The 10903-nt window shown below is 40.7% G+C and overlaps 1 long non-coding RNA gene across 1 annotated transcript; it reads right to left on the bottom strand.

Annotated features, from left to right (window-relative positions):
• Window positions 1-1345: 1345 nt before the first annotated feature.
• Window positions 1346-8891, bottom strand: LOC137850276 (uncharacterized). The gene is made up of 3 exons (XR_011092427.1): window positions 7566-8891; window positions 4433-4572; window positions 1346-3661 (listed from the first exon to the last, which is right to left on the bottom strand). It is a non-coding gene; the product is annotated as an uncharacterized lncRNA (long non-coding RNA).
• Window positions 8892-10903: the final 2012 nt, after the last annotated feature.

Raw genomic sequence — 10903 nt, 5'->3', positions numbered from 1 at the left:
AAAGAAAGCTTACACACATGAATTTTATTTTTATTTTTTATTTTTTCTTGGGCTCTACTGGTTAAAGTTATTGCTACCTTGCTGGTGCTACAGGCCCAGATAACCAGAGGTATGGTAAAATAAAATAAACAAAACAAAACAAAACACCATCAATTAAGGTAGCAAGAACCCCAATTCAAGAAGTCATGGTATATATTTTTTTCTTTCTTTCTTTTTATTTATTTTTGTCTTCTATCAGTTTCTGGCAAGAGGTGTGGAAAGAAGGAGCCTGATAGATGCCTGTGTTTGCTCCCACTGGAAACAAATGGCTCTTCTGATAATGTTATCTCTGGGACTGACCTTAAACTGCCAAGTTCACTCCATTTAACATATCTGCTGGGTTAACAGCCGGCTGGAGCATGATCCCAGGATGTGCCAGGTGCCTGGGACAGTCTGTTGACGTCAGTGCTGGGGGGATGACTCTGTCCTGAATGTGTGCAGGAAGAACAGCTCCAGTGTTTATCCAGATCTTGTCCACTGGCAACACCAGTGGGAACGGCAGCTAAGTCTCTCTGAGGGTACTTTGAACTCCAGCAAGGAGATTACCTTTCCAAAGACCACTCTCTCAAATTAGTCTTTAGCTTTTCTCTTTCCTTGTCCTGGCCTTGTCAGAGGAAGTTCTGTGGGGGTGATCAGTGGGGCAGAGCTGAAGCCCATTGGAGACTCCTGCTTCCTTTCCTCTGTAAAGCTCTTTAATACATTACAGTGATATTTCTTGGGAAGAAAAGACAAACAAAGAAATAAATGTGTATGATTTGGCAAGGCAAATTAGGGAAGGATAAGCACTTTATATCTGCTATTTTTTTTTTTTGCCATGTGCATAAATATTTATAATTGAAACCTGCATCTATGAGCTGTTATATGGTCAAATAAATTACTATAAATATATTTTATATTTATATTTATTACATATTATATGCAATAAAGCAGCATATGTAGGAATTTTTTCTTTGAAGAATTGTGTGGCTTCCATTCTCATTTCCATCACACATTCCTCAGTCATGCAAAGAAAACTGACAGTCTTTCTGGATCAGGATTATTCACTTAATTTTAAGGGGTTCCACTTGCCCAGACACTGCCTCAAAATTCACAGCCAATAACCAGCTAGAAAGGAGCATTCATTACAAAGCAGTAATACAGTGACATGAATTCTGAAGTTTAAAATTATATATTTTTATTTCATTAAATGAAAGCTTTTTAGACAATTTTCTTTACATTTTCTTACATTAATATTCTTGTTTGCCGTTGCTTTTTTTTTTTTTTTTTTGGCCCCTGTGAGGGTCTAATTTTCTGATGTGGGGTAGAGTGCAATTCTGTCTGTTCAGAACGAAAGGAAGTGAAGAGTTTTTGCAAAAAAAAAAAAAATAAATAATTGAAAGTGCAAGATCTCCACACCAGTTTCTATTTTGGATACTGGTTGTACAGAATAAAGGGCATCATGGAAAACAACTTCTCTATTTTTTTCAGCTCTATGGCAAGATGAAATCCTGGCATGAACTTCAGGGTTGTGATGACCCTTTATGTCTAGATTTGCCTTACCTACTCTCAGCCATATAAATGCCAGGTATTTGGGCTCAGCTAGCCTTCTGTAGCCTATGAGGACAGAGCAGCCCCAGAGGGCATTTCATCCAACCTTTCTCCAAAAACAAGCTTGGGAGGGGGCAATCCTCCTATACAGAGTACACATCTCTCCTTCATGGTTGTTATTAGGCCTAGATGACTAGCTTCAGTTAGACACCTACCTTTCCAATGACTCATTACATGAGACAAATCTGATGCTGATCTAGGTGCAGGGGGAATACAAGGACTATGGCACTGCCCTGCGCTGCCCACCAGCCTGGAAGTGCAAGAAGAAGGGAATTTGAGTCTAGACTGACTGCAACAGGGTGGCCTCTGTGCAAAGGAACCTGTGACTTTCCTCTTGGTACAATTTTATGGTACCTCTGTTGCCAAACCAAACAAATTAAAGGCCACGGTCTGTACATGAAAAATGTAACTGTATAAATGCAACAAAGATAAGAAATAAGCTCCAGATCAGAACTAAAGACAAGGCTGAATATATTAAGGTCATATTGCAATAGGTTTGTTATATGTATTTTTGTTATGTGTCTTGGAGGTTTTATCAAATGCTGATATGCTATATTGTTAGAGCTGATCTCAGAAGTGATATAGGTCAAATGAACATTGCACATTCAGTAAAACTTCATTGGTGTGGTCCACCTTGTGGTAAAAGAACAATCTTTATTGGAAGATTATTTATATGTGGAACAGAATCAGGTCCTCCGCAAGCTTGAAAAAGGTGAAGTGTAAAAAGATGGGTTTCTCCAATTACTCCTGTAATTGTGATGTTGGCATTCAGAACCCAATGCATGCAGGGGAGTCCACAGGAGTTTCACTATTGACTGTAATGGTGAGTGGCTGGGATTCTTGTTTGAGCCTTTCTCAGTGCACAGTAACCACTGCCACGGGAAACCACTTTGTTTGGCTGGATTTTAACCCCCTGCTGGTAAACAGTAGTTTGAAATACCAACAGGAATGGCAATACTTGTCAATGTCAGAGCTTTGGTGAGATGAAGGGGAGTGGCTAAACATTTGATTGACTGAAAACGATAGCATCCTTCCACAGAAATGTATTAAGTTGAATGGTGTAGAGAAATGACCAGTTCACACCTCCTGCCAGTTTTTGTGATGAACAACCCAGCTCAGACATGCTGGGGAGAGAAAGGGGGAGGGAGACGTGAGAATGAGAACAGTCTCTGAATCAATATCTGTTTTTTAAAGATATTTCTGAGAACTGTTGGCTTGGGAATTGTTCATTTCTCTGACTTAATTATTCATTTTCCTCCACCTGGAAAAAAGAAAAAAATAAAGGTATTGTTCATCATCAGTGAACAAAGTCCATCAGTGGGAGGGTGAATAGCAGGACAGCTCTTGCAGGACTCCGCAGCATTTGCCCCTGCCTCCCCCAGCTGGAGAATCCAACAGCTGTCTTCATAAATACTGTCACTCAGGATTTGAATAGTTTTACATAATCTGGTCTGGAGTGGGGAATCCAAGCTTTTTACTGGTCAAGTGGCAGGTGGGGAATTTAAGCTTTTATAATAGAGCCACAATTGCTGCTCCCACAGGGATTTTCTTTTACTGTCTATTGATTTATTATAAGCTCCAAAGTAAAGACCCCAGGATTAAAGTGGGGGCTGGGGGAGATATAATCTGAAGGCCGGAGTGTGAAGATGGAGAGGAAATCTGGGTCTATCCTGCTGATGCTGCACTGGCCCAGATGGGTGGCCTGCATGCCCTGTTTGTGACCCCTGTGCTGAGGAGGAGAAGCGTTTATAGTGCTGGGTCACCAACTGACATGAGAAAAGGAGAAGCTGCTATTTTAGTTATGGGACTTTGGTTTTAATTCTCTCTGTCTGTCTGTCTCTGTCTCAATATCAAAATACGTGCCTGGCTCCTCATCTTGTCCTTGCTCTGACCACAGCTCATGCCTCTGCCACCACGGTTTCACCAGAGGGATGGCCATTCCCAAGCAGCCCAAAGGCCTTGCTGGCGCAGCCCCACGCGGTCCCACGGCTCTTCCACCCCCACTGAGGGCCTGGCACAAGTCTGATGGCAGCATCTGAGGGAAATCACAACTGAGGAGATGTAGATCTAAGACAACATCAAAGGAAGTGCGAAGTACATCTCTTTATAATCACACAGGCGCAGTGCAGTGCGGGTTTTTCAGAATAATAGCTCACTGGTACTGTGTAAAGCATGCCAGCAAAGCAAACATGGTTAACTAAACAGTGCTGGGATTAAAGCGAAAAGTACATATTCCCTTGCTCACGCTTAGCTGACCATCCCTGCTGTTTGCACTGGCTGTGACGTCAGCCTTCAGGTGGGGGCATGTTTGCACGTTAGAGCTAATGGAGCCAGGCTGCAAGGGGCCTGCCCACTGGCCTCCCTCTTCCTCCGCGGTGCTGGTTCCAGCCAGCGGGCCCAGGCTGGCCTGCCCCACGCCAAGGCCCCACGCCAAGGCCCCACGCCAAGGCCGGCAGGGTGATGAACTGCAACCACACAAAGCAGACTTTCATTCACTGGGAACAGGTGCAAAGTGTCCTTTTGTGTGAACAGCTGGGAAAGCTGTAACCCTTCCCCTGCCCACGCTTTGCGTTGCTGCAGGCTCACGCTGCAGGAGGAAAAGGGTCAGAAGATTTCAAGCAATGTTTTCTACACCCGCCTGCTTGCCTTGGAAAAACTGCCTTTGACTCATATCACCAAACAGCTTGCTTTTTTTTTTTTTCTTTTTTCTTTTTTTCTTTCTTTGTCTTCATTGTGTACAGAGCTGCTTCACAATAAAAGCTGATTTTAAATGCCTCACTACACAAACTAATTTTCTGAAGCTTACCTTTGCCTTGCAAAGGAGCTGCATACACGTTCTAGCATCTGCTGCTGGGAGTCAGTCAATGGCTTTGAGGTTGGTCTTTGGCTATGTCCTCCACTGGACTCGGGAGTTCAGCAGAGAGTACTAGTTTCTCTTTTGTTGCCCTAATGGTGAGAGATACTGGTAATGAAGTCCTCACTCCTGACAAGCATGTAACTACATACTTAAGACATGTAGCAGTAGTTCAGTGAATTCAAGTAAAGTTGTAGGCTGGCCATCATCAAAGGAACAAAAGAAAATAGGCACCCAAGATTGCATGCATCTCAGTGGGGAGGATGATTTAGTAATCGTAATACAGCTAAAACCCAAAGCAGACCCTTCTTCAGTAAAAAACTTTCTATTATATTAGATTCAGTGCAAGAACATCTTATTTTATCAGAATCTTTGCATTTAAAAAAAACTGCAGACAATATATTTTTTATTTCCATAAATAGGAAATAAGGAAGAATAATGCCAAGGTGATGCCAAGCACATAAAAATGAATGCAAAATGACCTAAGCTAGTGGGACAAGTTAAGGAATTTAGTAGCAGAGCAGTCAGTAAATTACTGGTTTTGTAAAAGCATATTATTTTGTGGGTAACCATCTATAACAATTTTCCTTGATAGTTATAAAATGGCTATGTGTATTCAGTGGGAATTTCATAGCATTTTTAAAACCTAAAAGATCCTCTAAGTTAGTTGAAATGACATATTGAAAGCCAATGCAAGTGCCAAGCAATTGGTTATATGACAGAAATTTAAAATTAATAGACTTTGGTAAGCCAAGAGAATTATCGACTGCTCTCACTCTTGCAGTGCTCTTTCTTACAAAATACTCTGCCTTGTACATAACAGGAAGACAGATACATGTGTCAGCATAATATCTCACATCAGCCTGGGAAATCATTGACATAAAAAGATGGTTATTAAAACTTGGTGTATTTCTGGTGGTATATCAGAGTCAGATGCAAACAGTGACAGCAATTGGGGAGATAGTATTTGCATTATTGATCTGTTTTGATCATGCTTGGACATGACATTTTTACTGCATAAGGAATATGTCTCACAAATGCCCATTGTTTTTGGTTGGTCAAGGCTGTCTCGAATGAAGTCCTTCTGAGAACATGGGGAATTTTGATGAATTCAACTGAACTAATTATTGCATGTTTTCTCTTGGTATTCTGCTGAATCATACTTTCCATAACTACACAATCAGCTATGGATTAAATCCTGTCTTTAGGTTAGATCATTGTTTTTGTCATCTTCTCCTCTCCCTTCTCACTCAACTTCAGCATCTGCCCTTCAACTTTTCTAACGCATTGGTAGTAGGAAAAATTTGGTGGGTTGCGCTGGGTGACACATGCATGGGAGGAGGAATGTAGCTGGATTTGTTGTGTTTGTAAGTTGTTCCTTGTTCCCTGGCATGAAGAACTAGGCTGGGTGGAACTGCTCTGTGGCCAAGGGGATTGAGTGCAGCTGTTATCAGATGACACCAAGTTGGGCATGAGTGTCAATCTCTTTGAGAGTTGGAAGGCTCTATGGAGGGATCTGGATCAGCTGGGCTGATGGACCAAGATGAACTGTATGAGTCTCAACAAGGCTAAGTGCCTGCACTTGGGGCCTAACAACCCCATGGGTATGGGACCTGGCCGTATTGGTTGGTAGTTGGCTGAATATGAGCCAGCAGTGTGCTCAGGTAAGCAAAAAGGCCAACAGCATCCTGGCTTGTATCAGAAATAGTGTGGCCAGCAGGACTAGGGAGGTGATCGTCCCCCTGTACTCGGCTCTGGTGAGGCTGCACCTCGAGTACTGTGTTCAGTTTTGGGCCCCTTACTACAAGAAAGACATTGAAGTGCTGGAGCTTGTCCAAAGAAAGGCAACAAAACTGGTGAAGAGTCTGGAGAACAAGTCGTATGAGGAGTGGCTGAGAGAACTGTTTTTTTTTAGTCAAGAGAAAAGGAGGCTCTGGGAAGACCTTACTGTTCTCTACAATAACCTTACAGGAGGTTGTAATGAGGAGGAGATTGTTCTCTTCTCCCAAGCACCAAGTGATAAGACAAGAGGAAATGGCCTCAAGTTGTGCCAAGGGAAGTTTAGGTTAGATATTAGAAAAAATTTCTTCACTGAAAGGGTTGTTAGGCATTGGAACAGGCTGCCCAGGGAAGTGGTTGAGTCACAATCCTTGGAGGTATTCAAAAGATGTGTAGATGTAGATGTAGACATGGTTTAGCGGTAGACTTGGCAGTACTAGGTTAACAGTTGGACTTGATGATCATAGAGGTCTTTTCCAACCTAAGTAATTCTATGATTTTATGTTAGGTCTCCAGCAGTAAGGTGTAAAACAGAGGTAGTACATACAGAAAATGAAAGCACTGTACTAGAGAAATACCTTAAAGGACACCCTGATTTCTACCTCTTTTGGAAAGAGACCAGCCTCCACATTAGTTCTGCAAAACCTTTAGCGTGCCTTAGTGAGACAACTGGCCAGCCTAGAGAACTGTAACCCCATTGACCCCCCCAGAGGCTATAAAACCCCAGCTCTTGCAGAGAAGGGTGGATTGGAGTGCAACTTTGCAGAGTGAAACTCTCCAAGGAGCTGTGTGTATGGATGCCTATCCAGAGAACTGCTGACTGACCCTGAAAGATTTTCACACTGAAACAAAACCTGTTTTATGTTTGGAATCCTGATTTTAAACAGGCAATTCATGTGTGACTTTTCAGCAACTTAAATGAGGAAAGTAGGGAAATCTCAGAGACTTGCAAAGAATTCTACAAAATGTGCTCTCTAAAATGAATTTAAAAGTCATTGATCTATTATTATCTGGGAATAGGAACCTGTATTACTGGTGAAATATCAGTGTTGATTTTGTTTTTCACAGCTGTCAAAAAAATCACGAGGTAACACAATTACTGTGAACTCTCTATATCTTTTCCTTTTAGCCTAGTATGACACTGAAATCCCTTTACAAGAAAGACCAACCGGTGAAGATGTTATATGAAATAATGTGAAAGACAGGTACAGATTTCGATGTCATGCTTCAGTTTATGAACTATATGTATGGTATTAGGAAAAATAGAATCCGTTCAGTAATACATAATTTGCATAACATAACTTACCCCAGGCCACATGAAACTTGGTAGTTACTGTTTTAAAGTATTGTGATCTGAGGGCCTCTGCGTGACTGTAAAATAACACAAAATCTGTCTGTTCCAGTGTAGATTTTTGCCTTCTTTGTTTTGGTCTTCACTGAAATCAAAGAAAAAACAGAAGAAAAAAAAAAATAAATAAAGTGTATTTTGCAAATTAATAGATTCAATAACTAGAGAAGCTAGTGGAGAACTAGCACCTGCAGCTATCCTTAACTATTTTATATTGGACTTGTCTTCAAGTTATTTGGGTTTTTGTTACTGCTGTTTGGAAACCTGGACAGGCAACTTTAAGCATCAAAGGAGAATCACTCAAATTGGAAGTGTGAAACTAAACGTTGTTTTCTATTGATCTGCAGTAGGGTGGTGTGTACATCATGGCTTAAGGTGTGAAACCCCTTAGCAATGTGATGTGAACTTCTTGTTTGTGAAATCTGAAACCAACATTAGATTTGGTTAATTACATGCCACTTGTCATATGTTGAGGGCTTTTCTTCCCACAAAACTGAATTAGAATATAGGGATGGGTAACCCTCAGCTTGAGTCTTGCCAGTGTGCAGGAGGCATGCGTGAATGAAGATTAGCTAGCATGCTAGTATCACAGAATCATGGAATCATAGAATGGTTTGGGTTGGCTTTCTGGGCTGCAAGCATGCATTCACAGCTCATGTTGAGCTTCTCGTTAACCAGTACCCCCAGGTCCTTCTCCTCAGGACTTCTCTCAATCCATTCTCTGTCCAGCTTGTATTTGTGCTTGGAATTGCCACGACCTAAGAGCATCTCTTTGCACTTGGCCTTGTTGAATTTCATGAGGTTCACACAGGCCCATATCTAAAGCCTATCCAAGTCCCTCTGGGTGGCATTCCTTCCCTCCAACATGCCAACCACACCACACAGCCTGGTGTCATGAGCAAACTTACTGAGGGCGCACACAACTTCACTGTCTATGTCACTGACAAAAGTGTTAAATTGTGCTGATCCCAATACTGACCCCTGAGGAACGCCACCTGGATATTGAGCCATTGACTGCAAACCATTTGAGTGTGAACATCCAGCCAATGCCTTACCCACTGAGTGGTCCATCTGTCAAATCCATGTCTCTCCAATTTAGAGACAAGGATATCATGTGGGAATATTAGCTGCTTCAGGAATATTATGATTTTAAAAATCCCCATCCCTAAAATGTCAGTGCAAAGAAGAAAACATATAGGTGTAATGTTTTCTGTCAGAATCATGTTTTTATTAGTGGAGCCTGTAACACTATAGGAGGTGCCTTGATTAGATGAGCAAAAAAACCTGGAGCAAATGCTCCATTTTGAAATGAAAAATGGAGTATGAGATGCCTGCATGTGGAAAACTAAAAATGTATCATATCAGCTGGCTTAGGAAGCTCTCAGTCAAAATGCAAGTGGAAAGCTAACCACTGCAGCTGTTGTCTTGGCTATGAAAGTAAAATCAATAAGACATCAGGGAGGTTAGGAACATCAGGTAGGAGCCAAGATCAGTGACCGTGAGAGGCAGACCTTGGAGCCCTGGCATGAATCAGGTTTTTTAATGATGCCAGGCTCCCCTCTCCACCAGGGGAGAAGAAGTCTTCATGAGGGATTGAGATCCTAGGACTTCACCACCATTGGAAACAAAAAAAATCAGAAGTCTAGAAAGCTGAACATGAAAACCACCAAAAGGCCTAAGATCCCCAAGGCAGCCCTATCATGAGGCTCACAGATGCTCAGTGGTCAGTCAAGTGTCATCACAACACAACCCTGCGTGCACTTGCCAGAAGGCTGTGAATCCACAACCTTATAAAACATCTTTTGATTCTGGTGTATTGGCATTTTCTCATGACAGTCTTTTTCACCTTATAATGTTCAGGCAGAACTATGATCTCCGTGGTGTACACTGCCTACATCAGACAGCATTTCACTGAATATCTGTTCTGCATTGCACAAGTAAATGTGGGTAGAAGTTCACCCCAAAATGATGTAGCCAATTCCAAGGGGAAGAAAGTTAAAAAGGGAAACTTGTAAGAGGGCACAAACCTGGCTATAATAGTTTCAGACACATCCAGGATTTATGACCAGGGGGTTGAAGCTGTCCTAAACTCACTGGCTGCAGTCTATCCTATCCATTTTCTAAGATACTTACAACTTCCCCATTTACTCACAGTCTTTGTGTTGCACTGCTTCATGCTTGTCACCAGAAACTCCTGTCCTTCAGGGTGTTTCTATCTGCAATCCTTGTGCTCTCCCTGATTTAGAGTAAGTGAATTGATAGAAATAATAGTTCAGCTCTGTAAAAGTGGTCTGGAAAGCCCCATACTTCCTTCTTTCCTGCAAGTCAATCATCACAGTGATCATGTGGGTTCACTGGGGATGTTATACAATGCATGAGTCACTGGTGGGAATTTTCTATCAGATGTATAGGACCAATGCAAACAAGGGGCTTTTCTGTTTCCCTTGCATACTAATTTGCAAAATATTAAAAATCCGTTCCTTTTACAGGAATTACAACATTAAACTTATTTATTTTGATCTGAAGGTAAAATGAGAAGCATATTGGGGTATCTATTAGGTATGTAGCAGCTGAAGAGATGGGAAGTAGCCTTGCTAAAAGTTAATTTCTGAAACAGTGCTCCTTCCAAAGAGGAACTGATTCTTATTTTCTAAGTATAATAACAACAGAAACTACAAATCTGAACATAGAGAGAAAGACCTGAAGAGTTTTTTTTTTTGTAATTGGTTTTGTACTAAAAATTTGTCAAGACAATTTACTAGAAAGGAAGCAAGCAACACTGAATTTCTCCAGTTGTACCAAAAAACATTCTGGAATAGAGAGACCCAGAAACTTTGAGGTGTCTAAGATAAGACTGAGAGAACAGAGCAGAGGTATTATGTTTCATTACTATTCCAGTGGTAAAACATTTAAACTCTGTGTTTACTTCCCATTTACAAACCTGGAGTAATGTTAGCACTTTGCTTTGTGAAAACCTCCAAGATTTAAACACTTCAAGGACTAGATTATTATTATCATTAATAATTAAAAATAAAATAAAACAATAATAATAATAGTAATAATAAAGAATAAAAATTATAAGGAATATTGTATCAGTAGTTTTAAATTTAACTATACTTATTTTTAAATATTTTAATCTTCCCTCTAGTCATATGGGAAAGAATATGTCTCGGAAACATTTATTTTGAAATTTAATATTTCTATGTCTTATGTTCTGTGTTGAATTTAAATTTGAATTTATTAATTTTAAAATAAATATTTAAATGTAAGTAGCAAATTCTTGGAATAATTTTCAT

Source organism: Anas acuta, chromosome 1, assembly GCF_963932015.1.
Source record: "Anas acuta chromosome 1, bAnaAcu1.1, whole genome shotgun sequence".
NCBI classification, from domain to species: domain Eukaryota; kingdom Metazoa; phylum Chordata; class Aves; order Anseriformes; family Anatidae; genus Anas; species Anas acuta.
This window is presented reverse-complemented; position numbering and strand designations above follow the sequence as displayed.